Here is a 17,040-nt window from a genome sequence, read left to right on the forward strand (position 1 = left end):
TGCATGGTGTAATGAATGATTATTGATTAGTATGGTTGATCTGTATGGTGTAATGAATGATTATTGATTAGTATGGTTGATCTGTATGGTGTAATGAATGATTATTGATTAGGATGGTTGATCTGTATGGTGTAATGGATGGTTATTTAGTAGTATGGTTGATCTGTACACACTTAGAAAAAAGAGTTCCAAATGGGTTCTTCAGCTGTCCCATATGAGAACCCTGTTTGGTTCAAGGTAGAAACCTTTTTGTTCCAGGTAGAACAATTTTTGGTTTCTGTGGAAAGAGTTCTACATGGAACCTAATAGGGTTTTACGAGGAAACAAAGGGTTCTACCTGGAACAAAAAAATGGTTCTTCAAAGGGTTCTCCTATTGGGACAGCCAAATAACCCTTTTTGGTTCTAGATAGCACCTTTTTGTAAGTGTGTATGGTGTAATGGATGACTCCTAAGCTGACACACAGCTATCCATGAAACAGCTATAGAGAATCAGAGAGCTGGCTCCCATGTAGCTACAGTACAGCCTGCTGCTCTGTTGTCACACACACACACACACACACACACACACACACACACACACACACACACACACACACACACACACACACACACATATACACACACACACACACACACACACACACACACACACACACACACACACCCTGCTGCCCTGAGAACCAAGCAGCTGCTGCATCTTGGACCATGGCCCTGACTCTAGCTCTTATAACAACTGCTCAAATACACACATGCGGTAGATCTGTAGATCTGTTCTATGTGCGCTATTTGTTTTTCTACGTTTAAAGTTAAGTTTTGCATCTTTTACTTTTGGTTTTGTACACCTGCTTCAAACAGCTGAAAATACAATATTTTTGATTATGGAAAACATATTTCACAGCGGTTTAAATGGTACAATGATTCTTCACACTATACTTGCTTTTTTGTCACATAAACTGAAATTCGGCGAACTATTAGAATTTTAACAACCAGGAAAGGGAGGAGCAATTTCTGCATAGTGCATATTTAAAGTGGCACTATGCAGAAATCACTCCGCCTTATATAATAATAACACAAGGAATAAATACACAATGAGTAACAATAACTTGGCTATATACACAGAGTACCAGTATAATCCTAAGAAATAAGCAGTAGCAGCAGCGTACGTGATGAGTCAAAAGAATGAGTGTAAAAGGGATGAATGCAGATAGTCTGAGTAGCTATTTGGTTAACTATTTAACTAACTATTTAGCAGTCTTATGGCTAGGGGGTAGAAGCTGTTCAGGGTCCTGTTGGTTCCAGACTTACGCTATGAGGGAACAGTCTATGACTTGGGTGGCTGGAGTCTTTGACAATTCTTAGGGCCTTACTCTGACACCTCCTGGTATAGAGGTCATGTATTGCAAGGAGCTCAGCCCCAGTGATGTACTCGGCCGTACGCACTACCCTCTGTAGTGCCTTTTGGTTGGATGCCAAGCAGTTGCCATACCAAGCGGTGATGCAGCCAGTCAATATGCTCTCAATGGTGCAGCTGTATAACCTTTTGAGGATCTGAGGGCCTATGCCAAATCTTGGGGGAAGAGGCATTGTTGTGCCTTCTTCATGACTGTGTTGGTGTGTTTGGACCATGTTAATTCCTTAGTGATGTGGACACAGAGGAACTTGAAGCTCTCAACCAGCTCCACAGCCCAGTCGATGTGGATGGGGGTGTGCTCAGCCCTCCTGTTTACTGTAACCCAGGATCAGCTCCTTTGTTTTGCTGACATTGAGGGAGAGGTTGTTGTCCTGGCACCACACTACAAGGTCACTGACCTCCTCCTTATAGGCTTGTCTCATCGTCGTCGGTGATCAGGCCTACCAACGTCATGTCTTCAACAAACGTATTAATGATGATGTTGGGAGTTGTGCATGGCCAGGAAGATGTGTTGTTGCCTACCCTCACCACCTGGGGCGGTCTGTCAGGAAGTCCAGGATCCAGTTGCAGAGGGGGGTGTTCAGTTCCAGATAACGGAAAAGAATCATCTCTGGATTTTGACTTCTTTATTTAATTTCATTTTATAGTCCAACTTAGTGTAGCCAGAAGGCTTGTGATTCATTTATTTTATGCTGTGACAAACATTTTAAAACAAGACCTTGAGAGAGGATCATTGACTAGAATTTGCTAGAAATGTCATAGATTTTTTTGGCTAATGAATGATAACAAATGCAGTAAGAAAATGTTAGCTTTTATGTAAAATATAGCATACCTTAGAATAGCACATGATGCACGGCGGTTTAGATTCGCGGGCAATGATCAACCGCGGCGCTATCCATGATGCTGAATCTCCGCTACAGTTTATCTGTTTGATTAGCACAATAAACGGATATCATAAAGTAAAAACAGCCACAACTTTCCCAAATTCCCCCGATAGCCAGGTGCAAGGGGAGAGAAAAGGACCATGATGCATCTTTCAGTCAAATGTAGGCTAACATTTATGTAGCCTAATTATAACAACATTGTAATAACCTCATAATATTTGACCAGTCGGCCAATAGTGCTTCATAGGCCTTCATTAAAACTAGCCTATATCAACAAAATAGTGTGGTGACTTTGAGAGAACTTTGAGTTGATTAAATTGCAAAGAATACAACAAGAAATCATTAGTGAATGTGTATATTTAGCCATTTCCAGTGGTATAATCATGTCCGATTTTTTTAGATTGTATTATATGCTTTTAAATAGCACTTCCGGTTTAAACGAGAATACCGGGAAGCCCAGTCATTTCTTTCCATTTTCTCAGGAAGGAAAATTGGTAGATTCTCAATAAAATATTCAACCCTAGTCTCTACATGTTTTATTCTGTGAAACTGATCCCACAACTGAGGAATTCAATCTCTTGTTTAATTTTATTTGAACAATTTTCTTCAATTTAAGAAACATACAAATGTTTTACATATTTTTTTATCTTCTATAAAATGTATCTACAAACACAATCAAAGAGTTGGATGTGAATATAGATATAGAGTTGGATATGGGTTACATTTAAAACAGTCAATGAAAGATCAAATCATGTTGACACAGAACAAAGTAATCCAACTTGATAAAGGCAGAGAGTTGTAACAGCAGGAGCTGTTACAGCTCACACGAACCCACGGTGAGGACACCAGGACTGACAAGTCAGAGATGGAAAGTGTCTCAAAGGGCAATGAAAACAAAAAACAAACAGACAGAAAATGGAACCCTATTCCCTTTATAGTGCACTACTTTTGACCCGGGCCGATATGGATAGGGCTTTAGTCTAAAGTAATGCACTATATAGGGAATAGGGTGCCATTTGAGACACAAGTAGAGTCTTACCTGTTAGGTGGAGAATAGTCCTGTTTGTTGTCTAAACAGACAAACTGAGATCACAGCAACAAAACACTGGAGAGAGACAGAGTCCTAAAGTGAAGCCACAGTTCTCTTAAGACAAAAGAGAGAGCAGGATAGAGAGTGAGGGAGAGAGGGACTAAGAGAGTCTCTGTCAGAAGAGACAAGAGTAGAAGAGAGAGTGAAAAGAGAGAGAGAGTAGAAGAGTCTCCTGTCAGAAGTGAAGCCACTCAAGCAGGTCTTCCTCTGCAGGGCAACTCTTCCTCAATTATTCCTCAATTATTCCTCAACTATACCTCTCTATCCTCCCTCAGGGCTTAGTGGAGGTTAACGCTGGTTACCTCTATGCATGCTGCTAGCGCTCTGACTAAGCCATTCAGAATATGTGTAAGGGCAAGGAGTGTGAGAGTGAGTGTGTGCATTTGTGTGGGAGGTGGAAGGGGGAGGAGAGAAGAGATAGGAGAGAGAGGGAGGGGGAGATAGAGATGAAGTGAGGGAGAGGAGTATTATTTGGTATTTGGCACAGTAAGAGAACAAGGTAATATGTGGTTCCAGCTAACACAACATGTTAGGCTGTGAAGACAGAGTGAGCTCATGACTCTATTGTCACTGAACTCAGAGTGTGTGTGTGTGTGTGTGTGTGTGTGTGTGTGTGTGTGTGTGTGTGTGTGTGTGTGTGTGTGTGTGTGTGTGTGTGTGTGTGTGTGTGTGTGTGTGTGTGTGTGTGTGTGTGTGTGTGCGTGCGTGCGTGTGTCTGTGTCTGTGTCTGTGTGTGTGTGTGTGTGTGTGTGTAGTGTGTCATCCTATCTGGATGCAACAACATGGCAGTCAGGCGCAGCAGAGTGGATTCCTACTGAGGAGGAGTGGCAACATGCCTTGATATCCTGCTGTAGCTGGTTAAAATATAAAGACACAGATGGCCGAGATAAGGAATTCCAAAGGATCTTCTCAGGATCAAAGATATGCTGCTATGTTATAGGGAAAAGTGTCAAACAGAGATATAATAAGGTATGTGAAGTATTTGCCATAGTGATAGTGCCTTGTTTGTCCAAAATAATACAGTTAGAATGTGAAGTTAGTCATAACTAATCTACTTTAGTTCAGCCATGTGCTGTCCATTACTGAATGACAGACAGGAGTCATTGATGGCAGCTCTGCACGACATCAGACTATTAAAGGAAGGAGTCTGAACTAACCTGACCTCTGATCCAGAGAAGTCCAGGGGAACAGAGCTCTGTCTACATTCAGTAGGAGATAGAGTCACTCTTAGAACTAACTAGAAGCCTGTCATACAGAGCTCCTCAGAGGGTGATAAGAAGAGTAAACACACACACACACGTGAGGGGGTACACTACAGCTGCTGTCTGCTGATTGGCTGAGTGTGTGTTATTTACATTCATTAGGGGCCATCTGATAGGTTAAAGTAGCTAATGAAGAATGCCAAAGGAGGGAGAGAGCAGCTGCATTCATCTATACCCTCTCCTCACCCCCTCTCCCTGATCTTCCTAACCCATCTTCCTCCCCATCTTCTCTCCTCCTCTCTCTCGAAGCCATAATCACAAATCAGCCCCTGCTGCACTCTGACCTCCTCTGTCTTACTCTCATTCATAAAATACTCCGCTATCCAGTCATGGCTATCTTTCTCTGTCAACAATAGTTTCCGCCATCTCCTTGGAAAGCTGTTCTCTGCCCTGCCGTTGTCACGGCACTCTATACATCTAGTTTAAGGGGTTTATGATCAACCAACCCCGCCCTAACATACCAGTACATCCAAACATCAGAGAACAGTCATACACACAAGAAATAGTACTGTTATGCTTGTACAGTAGTGTCATATCTAAATTAAATGTGCCATAGTTGTAAGGAAAGAGGTTTAGATGTTTTCTTTAGGTAAAACAGTTAATATAGCGATTTTCCTGGGGTGTTTCACATACAGTAGTGTTCAATGGCAACAGAATCTGGAAAGAGTCAGAAGTCTACAGTGTAACTAGAGAGATATGAAGAGAGAATACATTAGATAGCATGGTCCCCTTTTGGTTCTGTTGCATGCTGCTAGGTTGAATGACATTCCTTAGTGTCCTTGGTGGTCCTATCTGGCTTTGTTGTTGCCTGAACGAGCAGATAAAAATTATCTTTACTACAGTGTCTTATACAGTCTGTTATGATCTCTGACCTCTGTGTGCAAAATGACACGACTTTGGAATGAGACACAAAGCAGGAAAACTCCAAACAGTTCAGTAGCCTGCTCCTGAATAAATGGAGATACTCTCCCTGAACTATACTGAACAAAAATATAAATGCAAAATGCTGCAATTTCAAAGACTTTACTGACTTACAGTTCATATAAGGAAATCAGTCAATTTAAATAAATTCATTAGGCCCTAATCTATGGATTTCACATGACTGGGAATACAGATATGCATCTGTTGGTCACAAATACCTTAAAAAAAGTAGGGGTATTTATCAGAAAACCAGTCAGTATCTGGTGTGACCACTATTTGCCTCATGCAGCACGACACATCTCCTTCGCATAGAGTTGATCAGGCTGTTGATTGTGGCCTGTGAAATGTTGTCCCATTCCTCTTCAATGGCTGTGCGAAGTTGCTGGATATTGGCGGGAACTGGAAAATACTGTCGGGCACATCGATCCAGAGAATCCCAAACATGCTCAATGGGTGATATGTCTGGTGATTATGCAGGTCATGGAAGAAATGGGACACTTTCAGCTTCCAGGAATTGTGTACAGATCCTTGTGACATGTGGCACGTGCATTATCATGCTGAAACATGAGGTGATGGCGTGGGTGAATGGCACCACAATGGGCCTCAGGATCTCGTCACTGTATCTCTGTGCATTAAAATTGCCATTGATAAAATGAAATTGTGTTCGTTGTCCATAGCTTATGTCTGCCCATACCATAACCCCACCGCCACCATGGGGCACTCTGTTCACAACGTTAACATCAGCAAATCGCTCGTCTAAACAACGCAGTTGTGAGGCCAGTGGGACGTACTGCCAAATTCTCTAAAACAATGTTGGAGGCGGATTACGGTAGAGAAATTAACATTAAATTCTTTGGCAACAGCTCTGGTGGACATTCCTGCAGTCTGTATGCCAATTGCACAATTCCTCAAAACGTGGGACATCTGTAGCATTGTGTTGTGTGACAAAATTGCGCATTTGTGGCCTTTTATTGTCCCCAGCACAAGGTAAACCTGTGTAATGATCATGTTGTTCAATCAGTTTCTTGATATGCCACACCTGTCAGGTGGATGGATTATCTTGGCAAATGAGAATTACTCACTTACAGGGATGTAAAAAAAATCTGTCCACAACCTTCGAGAGATATAAGCTTATGGAACGTTTCTGGGATCTTTAATTTCAGCTCATGAAACATGGGAACAACACTTTACGTTTATATTTTTTTCAGTGTAGAAGAGGGAGAGGAGAGGAGAGGAGAGGAGAGGAGAGGAGAGGAGAGGAGAGGAGAGGAGAGGAGAAGGAGAGGAGAAGGAGAGGAGAAGAAGAGGAGAAGAAGAGGAGGGGAAGAGGAGAGGAGAGAACTAATTATTCCCTTTGCCAGCTCTTATGAACAACATTGGGGCAACAGTTGGAGGAACACGTTGAAAAAATGGCTGTTTTAGTGAAAGGCTGCCTTTGTCTTCATCTGGTCTCATCTGGCTCAGCTGCTGAGGTGAAGAGGTCCTGTCTGCCTCCCAAATGGCACCCTATCCCCTATATAGTGCAGAGGCCCTGGTCAAAAGCAGTACACTACATATGGAATAGAGTGCCATTTGGGACACAGACAGGGTCTGTCTGTTCCAGGTTCTGTGTGACCAGAGGTTAGGGTTAGGGCTGGGAACAGCTCTAGTCAAACACAGCTCAATGTTTCGAAAGGCAGGCCTTGCTGCCCCGCTGGAGAACAGACTTGTTTGTGTCCACGGAGAGAGAGAGAGAGAGAGAGAGAGAGAGAGAGAGAGAGAGAGAGAGAGAGAGAGAGAGGAACGACTAAATGAGGGAAAAGAGGGCACCTGGCCTGAAAAGCAGTTGAGTTGAGCCGTGCTAGGCAGAGCTTGGTTTAGACCCTGTCTGCGTCCCATATGGCACCCTATTGGGCTCTTGGCAAAATAGGGAACAGGTTGCGTTTTTGGACATAACCAGAGAAGCAATAGAATCTGCAGGGTCATTCAGAGAACTGAAAATGACCTAACAGAAAGTCACAGTCACACTGAGCTCTGGGGACTAAATACTACATCAAACACAAGAATTAATTGTTACTTAATTACTTCATTGTCTCAATCCTAACTGGCTAATGTAATGACACAGTACCTAGTATCTAGCTGTGAACTAAAATCTTACAACAACAGTGTGTATGTGTGTGTGTATATGTGTGCGTGCATGCGTGCGTGCGTGCGTGTGGGTGTGCGCTCATGCATGTCTCTATGTGTGATTCAGGTGGTAGATTGACAGGAGGCAGGGTTGATGGGATATTGCTCTGCTGGTGAGCGGTGAGCAATATAGAGCTGTTTCCCCAACCCGCAGGCTGCTATGACAGCTATGTGAAGACATGGCCGGAGGGCCTAGGAGTCTGCCAAGACAACCAACAGCTAGAGATGCAAGCATGCCAGGGCCAGAAACAGGATACTGCTGTTCCTCTAGAGTTGATTACAATGTTTCTACTGGGTATTTCTATTTTATTTTCCTTTATGACACACCTCTTCATCTTCTGCTGATGTATAGTATATAGAATTCCCTCCTTCTAACAGAGAGCCCATTGGACAAAGTTGTGATTGACAGGGGTCATGACCCAATCACAGGGGAATTAAGGCGTCAGCATGCTTCGGTTCGGCTGGTGCCTAGCCGACTTCCGAATGAGTGTTCTCACATATTTCCTTAATAAAAGACCTTCACTTGAAAAAACTAGAAAAAATCGGCAATAGTACTGTTTGTCCATTTTGAGACGCTGTAGCCAGAAAATAATCTCAGAATTATTCTAAGATCACTCAAGACATCTGTCATTCCTTTTGATGTTTTTCCTTCTGATGTTTTTCACTCTGATGTTTTTCCTTCTGATGTTTTTCCTTCTGATGTTTTTACCGAGATGTTAGTTGCACAATTTTACATCTAACTAAGACGTTTGGTGCAGTATTTCGCAAGTGAAAAAACTTGCATGAAAACTATTAGTCTCTAGTTGAATGACAACAAACATTGAAGAATCCCTCCTGTTGACCAATCACCGACGAAGGGGTGTAGACTTCGGCTTGCCTTGAGAAAAAATGTTGTGTGCACGAACAGCCCAAAAAACCTTGCAGAAGACCAAAACGAACAAAAATGTTACAAAATGTTGTCATAAAATATGCACAAACTGTTCTGAACTGTTTCGGATGGGCAGCATGCAGACCCTTTTAGGGTCCCCAGGACACCAGATGAGATGAGGGCTCATTCAGTAATAAATCTCCCAGTAAACTGGGACACCACTCTTAACGCTGCATGCTAACCACCAGCTAAATACTGTTGTTATCACAAGGCTGCACAACATATTTTAATCTGTCAAGAGCATTGCACACATCTCTCTGGTATGACAAAAACCAAGTGCACTGTCATTACTCTTGCCTTGTCTCTATATTGTCTCTAATCAGTGGAATGAATCAGACGGACTGTCAGGACAGAAGATGAACGTCAAGAGATTGTGGTTCCTATAGAACAGAGACAGAGAGAGAGAGAGAGAGAGAGAGAGAGAGAGAGAAGCCAGCTGCAACATGTGGCTGTATGGTTGAAGGCCTGCTGCCTGCCAGCAACAAAACATGCTATTGTGCTCAGCCAAGTCTGAGAGACTGCTCTTCACTTAACTTCAAATTTGGGTAAAACCTCTAAGATCACCTTCCCAAACAAGACAATAGGCTAATCGGGGGCTGCATCCATAGGGCCCTAGTTAAAATTAGTGCACTATATACGGAATAGGGTGCCATTTTGGGCGCAGGCTGAATGTCAGACGTTACATTTCAAATGGTACTCTTACGCAACAGTCACAATATTTACACCACCCATGGACAATGAATAAAATACCATAGTGAGATAACGCTCTTTTGTAGAACATTGCAGCAATACTTTTGTCCTTGACTCAATATTCCCATTCCATTCCCATTCCTTTTCAATTCTCCTGCATTTCCAGCATTCCAGAGAGAATGGACAGATGTTCCGTGTTATCCTTCCTCCCTGCAATCTCTCTCTCTCTCTTAGATAGGGGGGGGGTTCTGTGGTGCTTTTAAACAAATGAGGATGTCACAATAACAAAAGATACAATTCTAAAGTCTGTCTTTCTCTCTCCTCCCTTCTACACCCCCCTTACATCTCAGTCTCACTCGCTCTGTCTCTCTCTTCCGTGCCACCTCTCTCCTCTCTACCATGCCATCTCTATCCTAACCCAGTATCATAAACTGCTATCTTCATATTTAGAGACAGATAACTCGTACACTGTAATGGAAAACTGTAATTTATACAGTAACTTGGGGTATTATCAACAGTAAATACTGTGAAACATTTTACTACAGCATACTGTAAATGATGGCCCATTGTGGGAAAATGTTGTAGGCAGGGAAAGAATTGCTGTATTTTGAATGGTACTGTAATTCCACCCCACAGAATACAGTACCGTAACATATTTCTGCTGCACCAAAAATAATTTGACCACTAGTAGGCGCATGGTATTGTTGTTCCTGTCTCATTAACATACTATTAGCAAGCAGCCTGCTTGCAGTAATGCTGTGTAATTACAGCAAAATACTGTGAAATACAAACCCCATTGCCACTTAAAAAATGTCATTCATTCAACCATCCATTACGACTAAAGTAGTGTTTACTTTTTTACAGTATAATACAGTACATTTACAGTATTGTACTGTGTGTCATTACACAGTGCTTGCTTTGTTATATCAGTCTGTTATATCTGGAGTATTTCTCCTGTCTTATCCGGTGTCCTGTGTGAATTTAAGTAAGCTCTCTCTAATTCTCTCTCTCTCTCTCTCTTTCTCTTTCTCTTTCTTTTTCTCTGGGAGGACCTGAGCCCTAGGACCATGCCTCAGGACATCCTGGCCTGATGACTCCTTGCTTTCCCCAGTCCACCTGGTCGTGCTGCAGCTCCAGTTTCAACTGTTCTGCCTGTGGCTATGGAACCCTGACCTGTTCACCGGACGTGCTACCTTGTCCCAGACCTGCTGTTTCAACTCTCTAGAGACAGCAGGTGCGGTAGAGATACTCTGAATGATCGGCTATGAAAAGCCAACTGACATTTACTCCTGAGGTTCTGACCTGTTGCACCCTCTACAACCACTGTGATTATTATTATTTGACCCTGCTCGTCATCTATGAACATTTTAACATCTTGGCCATGTTCAGTTGTAATCTCCACCCGGCATAGCCAGAAGAGGACTGGCCACCCCTCATAGCCTGGTTCCTCTCTAGGTTTTTTCCTAGGTTCCGGCCTTTCTAGGGAGTTTTTCCTAGCCACCGTGCTTCTACACCTGCATTGCTTGCTGATTGGGGTTTTAGGCTGAGTTTCTGTACAGAACTTTGTGACATCAGCTGATGTAAGAGCTTTATAAATACATTTGATTGAATTTGATTGATACTGTATTTAGACTACATTAGGTATACTGCAATTTGAAATACAGAAATGTACTTTAGCCAATTAGCTTCCTGTAAATTACTATCAAATTCACGGCAACACCTTTACACTGTAGCCTACAGTATTTAAGATGGTTTACTGAAACAATTGATTTACCTCTGAGAGAGAGAAAGAGATAGACAGTGTGAGTGGGCCCTGACGGTAAATCTCAGTAATACAAAAATAAAGGTGTTCCAAAAAAGGTCCAGTTGCCAGGACCACTAATACGAATTCCATCTAGACACCGTTAACCTAGAGCACACAAAAAACGATACATACCTGGGCCTAAACATCAGCACCAGAGGTAACTTCCACAAAGCTGTAAACAATCTGAGAGACAAGGCAAGAAGGGCATTCTATGCCATCAAAAGGAACATCAAATTCGACATGTCAGTTAGGACCTATCTAAAAATACTTGAATCAGTCTTAGATCCCATTGCCCTTATGGTTGTGAGGTCTGGGGTCCGCTCATCAACCAAGAATTCACTAAATGGGACAAACACCAAATGAAGACTCTGCATGCAGAATTCTGCAAAAATATCCTCTGTGTACAACGTAAAACACCACATAATGCATGCAGAGCAGAATTAGGCCGATACCTGCTAATTATCAAAATCCAGAAAAGAGCCGTTCAATTCTATAACCACCTGAAAATAACCATCACCTACAGAGAGATGAACCTGGAGAAGAGTCCCCTAAGCAAGCTGACCCCACAGAGCCCCAGGGGGGAGAGAGAGAGAGAGAGAGAGAGAGAGAGAGAGAGAGAGAGAGAGAGAGAGAGAGAGAGAGAGAGAGAGAGAGAGAGAGAGAGAGAGAGAGAGAGAGAGAGAGAGAGAGAGAGAGAGAGAGAGAGAGAGAGAGAGAGAGAGAGAGAGAGAGAGAGAGAGAGAGAGAGAGAGAGAGAGAGAGATTTCAAAGTCTTTGAAGGATGTGAATGTGATACAGAAGGACCAGGGCTGTCTCAAATGGCACCCTTCTCCATATATAGTGCACTACTCTTAACCAACCTACAGGACTATGGTCAGAAGTTTATATAGGGAATAGGGTACCATTTGGGAAGGCCCCCGAAGACAATAGCGGCGAGACTGGTGCTGCTGCTGCTGGGTCTAGACCCTCCTCCTTCTCCCCCAGGGACCCCAGATTATCAACACAGACTGTGTCCTAAATGGCACTGTATTCCCTATTTTGTGCACTACTTTTGACCAGGCCCTATTGGAATGGAGCCATAGTGAATGAATTGTTCTAATCTTCAGAGCACAGTTAGCTGTTAGCCTTAGAACACCCAAGAGACTGGATCTGCATCTCATTTGGTTTATCTGTGGCCAACAGCAGGTAGCATCAGACCTAAACAGAGATTACTACTGAAGACTAGTTTTCAATATTTTGATGGAAAAATAGAATTCAATCTCATTATGCTTTATTGCAATGTGTCACCCTTATCTTTGAGAACAAGCTAGACCTTGAACAAACTCACACATGTTCTAGTCTAGTGTTGTATTAGATATTACACTGCGATCAGAGTTGCTTTTGCATATAACCTGGTGTGTAAACGAGAGCTGACATTAACGCATAAAGTCATGTCAGCCTCTTTATCCTGGTCAGGAGAGAAGGAAGAACAGAGATTACACATAGTTTGCATCCCAAGTAGCACCCAATTCCCTATATAGTGCACTACATGGGCTCTGGTCAAAAGTAGTGCACTATATAGGGAATATGGTACCATTTGGGGCGCAGCATCAATAGGTAATACACCATAACAACAGGACACCTCCATCCCTGATGTCACAAAACAATTTCTCAAACATCCAGAACTATGTGTGAGTGGAGATGATCAAGGCGCTGGTTGAAATGACAATGGGAAGAGAGGGCCTGAAATACCATGACCTGAAATACTGCACTGTCCCATCATCAAGCCTGTCATTTCCATGCTGCTGCTCTGTGATTACAGTGAGGTAGAGTCAGGCGTGTGGGTGAGCAGCTGGCTGCCTCTGTTCTACATGCACACACACACGCACTGGCACAGAGACGTGCACACGCACAGGCACACACACACATGCACAGGCACTATACACCGGAAATGTACAGTGCTTTCAGAAAGTATTCATACCTCTTGATTTATTCCACATTTTGTTGTGTTATAGCTTGAATTCAAAATGGTTTAAATAAAAAATAATCTCACCCATCTACACACAATCACCCATAATGACAAAGTGAAAATATGGTGTTACATTTTTTGGCAAATCTATTAAAAATGAAATACAGAAATATCTAATTGACATAAGTATTCACACCCCTAAGTCAATACATGTTAGAATCACCTTTGGCAGCAATTACATCTGTGAGTCTTTCTTGGTAAGTCTGTAAAAACTTTGCACACCTGTATTGTACAATATTTGCACATTATTCCTTTTAAAATTCTTCAAGCTCTGTCAAATTGATTGTTGATCATTGCTAAACAGTCTCACTTGTTCTGTGGGCATTTGTTTTTGTGACGCGGTTGCGTTCTATTCATATATTGCTTCAGTAAAGTGCCTTGTCCACTCATCTCTGCTCTCCTGCGCCTGACTTCCAATGCACCAGCTACACCCACACCTTGACACTTGCATTTTAGGTTATTGTCCTGCTGAAAGGTGAATTTGTCTCTCAGTGTCTGTTGGAAAGCAGGCAGAACCAGGTTTTCCTCTAGGATTTTGCCTGTGCTTAGGCCTAAAAAACTCCTTAGTTCTTGCTGATGACAAGCATACCCATAACATGATGCAGCCAACACCATGATTTAAAATAGGAAGAGTGGTACTTATTAATGTGTTGGATTTGCCCCAAACATAACACTTTCTATTCAGGACTTAAAGTTCATTTTTTTGCAATTATCTTTGCAGTTTTACTTCGGTGCCTTATTTCCAACAGGATATGTATATTCTGTATAGGCCTTCTTTTCACTCTGTCATTTAAGTTAGTTTTGTGGAGTAACTACAATGTTGTTGATCCATCCTCAGTTTTCTCCAAGCACAGCCATTAAACTCTAACTGTTTTAAAGTCACCGCTGTCCTCATGGTGAAATCCCTGAGTGGTTTCCTTCCTCTCCAGAAACTGAGTTAGGAAGGACGCCTGTATCTTTGTAGTTACTGGGTGTATTTATGCACCATCCAAAGTGTAATTAATAACTTCACCATGCTCAAAGGGATATTCAACATCTGCTTTTTCTTTATTTTACCCATCTACCAGTAGGTGTCCTTCTTTACAAGGCATTGGAAAACCTCCCTGGTCTTTGTTGTTGAATCTGTGTTTGAAATTACAGATAATTGTACATGTGGGGTACAGAGATGAGGCAGTCATTCAAAAATTATGTTAAACACTATTATTGCACACAGAGTGAGTCGATGCAATTTATTATGCAACTTGTTAAGTAAATTCTTACTCCTGAACTTATTTAGGCTTGCCATAACAAAGGGGTTGAATACTTATTGACTCAAGACATTTCATCTTTAAAATTTTTTATTAATTTGTGAAAATTTCTAAAAACATAATTCTACTTTGACATTATAGGGTATTGTGTGCAGACCAGTAATATTCAGGATGTAACACAACAAAATGTGGAAAAAGTCAAAGGGTGTGAATATTTTCTGAAGGCCCTGTATTCACCTGAACAACAAGCTCCGTCCCACCTGCTGTAACATGCTCTGCCAGCTTCGCAATCAGATGTAAAAATTCCTTCCTTCCGAGGTGAGAGGAGGGAGAGGTGGGACATGAGGAGAGGAGGAGAGGTGGAAAGAAGGGAGTGGGAAGAGGTGGGAGGAGAGCGGGGGGGGATCTATGCCATAATGGCTAAGCAATTAACAGGTATGTTTGAATGCTCAGCGTGATGTCAGATCCCACCCTCCCACCCCTCAACAGTACAGGTCAGACAACAAACATGTGAGGTTGCCTCCCAAATGGCACTCTATTTCTAGTCAAAAGTAGGGCACTATAGGCAATAGGGTGCCATTTTGGATGCACTCCCTATTCACCCAGACAACCGTTTCTCCCATCTACACATTGTAGCTATCATACTGTAAATCCTGATAACATTCATTTTGCAGTTATTTGATCTCTCAGTGTGGAGACTGGACTTATCGAACTCAAACACTTGGCTGAATAGTCTGTCTGTGGACAGGCACACAAACACACAAACATGCACAAGCGCACACACAGACACACACTGACACACAACACACACAGACACACACTGACACACAACACACACAGACACACACTGACACACAACACACACAGACACACACTGACACACAACACACACAGACACACACTGACACACAACACACACAGACACACACTGACACACAACACACACAGGGTGACTTTCATGCCCTTTATTCCAGAGAATAGGCCTAGTTCCTGTATTATATAAATATGTCACACCACACAGAAGTTTATAGCAGGTAAAATACAGTCAAACAACAAAAGAAAAGACTTACAATTTATGACAGTTCACCACAAGTCAACTCACCACCACAGGAACAAACACAACTCCCTTTTGTCATGCTGTCTGACAGGTGAGGACAGAAGACGACCTGAGGTTTTGAAGAACAATAGTAGTAGATGTAATCACAGTGAGTCAGAGAGAGAGAGAGAGAGAGAGAGCACAAGAGAGAAACAGCGCAAGAGAGAGAGAGTGCAAGGTAGAGAGACTTATACATTTCCTCAGTGAAAACAATGTACTGGGAAAATGTCAAATTGGCTTTTTACCAAATTACCGTACAGACCACATATTCACCCTGCACACCCTAATTGAAAAACAAACAAACCAAAACAAAGGCAAAGTCTTCTCATGCTTTGTTAATAAAATAAAAAACTTTGACTCGATTTGGCATGAGGGTCTGCTATACAAATTGATGGAAAGTGGTGTTGTGGGAAAAACATACAACATAATAAAATCCATGTACACAAACAACAAGTGTGCGGTTAAAATTGTAAAAAAAACACTAAACATTTCTTTCCACAGGGCCGTGGGGTGAGACAGTGATGCAGCTTAAACCCCACCCTCTTTAGCATATATATCAACGAACTGGTGAGGGCACTAGAACAGTCTGCAGCACCGGGCCTCACCCTACTAGAATCTGAAGTCAAATGTCTACTGTTTGCTGATGATCTGGTGCTTCTGTCCCCAACCAAGGAGGGCCTTACAGTAGCACCTAGATCTTCTGCACAGATTCTGCCAGACCTGGTCCCTGACAGTAAATCTCAGTAAGACAAAAATAAGGGTGTTCCAAAAAAGGTCCAGTTGCCAGGACCATAAATAGAAATTCAATCTAGACACCATTGTCCTAGAGCAAACAAAAAACGATACATACTTCGGCCTAAACATCAGCGCCACAGGTAACTTCCACAAAGCCGTGATCGAGCTGAAAGACAAGGCTAGGAGGGCATTCTATGCCATCAAAAGGAACATCAAATTCGACATGTCAATTAGGATCTTGCTAAAAATTCTTGAATCCGTTATAGAACCCATTGCCCTTTATGGTTGTGAGGTCTGTGTTCTGCTCACCAACCAATAATTCACAAAATGGGACAAACACCAAATGAAGACTCTGCATGCAGAATTCTGCAAAAATATCCTTTGTGTACAACGTAAAACACCAAATAATGCATGCAGAGCAGAATTAGGCCGATACCTGCTAATTATCAAAATCCAGAAAATAACTGTTCAATTCTATAACCACCTGAAAGGAAGCGATTCCAAAACATTCAATGGCAAAGCCATCACCTACAGAGAGATGAACCTGGAGAAGAGTCCCCTAAGCAACCTGGTCCTAGGGCTTTGTTCACAAACACACCCCACAGAGCCCCAGGACAGCAACACAATTAGACCCAACTAAATCATAACAAAAAGATAATTACTTGACACATTGGAAAGAATTAACAAAAAACAGAGCAAACTACAATGCTACTTGGCCCTAAACAGAGAGTACACAGTGGCAGAATACCTGACCACAGTGGCAGAATACCTGACCACTGTGACTGACCCAAATTTAA

General features: G+C 42.3%; 1 protein-coding gene across 6 annotated transcripts in view; it reads right to left on the minus strand.

Annotated features, from left to right (window-relative positions):
* Positions 1-3,743, minus strand: part of LOC115206232 (stAR-related lipid transfer protein 13) — a 114,089-nt gene extending 110,346 nt beyond the window's left edge. For all 6 annotated transcript variants that reach the window (XM_029772954.1, XM_029772953.1, XM_029772952.1 and 3 more), the window contains exons 1-2: positions 3,336-3,743; positions 2,245-2,337 (exon numbers count right to left, since the gene is read on the minus strand). The gene's annotated coding sequence lies outside the window, so the exon portion shown is untranslated. The remainder of the gene's footprint in view (positions 1-2,244; positions 2,338-3,335) is intronic.
* Positions 3,744-17,040: the final 13,297 nt, after the last annotated feature.

The sequence above is a fragment of the Salmo trutta genome, chromosome 13, assembly GCF_901001165.1.
Source record: "Salmo trutta chromosome 13, fSalTru1.1, whole genome shotgun sequence".
Classification (NCBI taxonomy): domain Eukaryota; kingdom Metazoa; phylum Chordata; class Actinopteri; order Salmoniformes; family Salmonidae; genus Salmo; species Salmo trutta.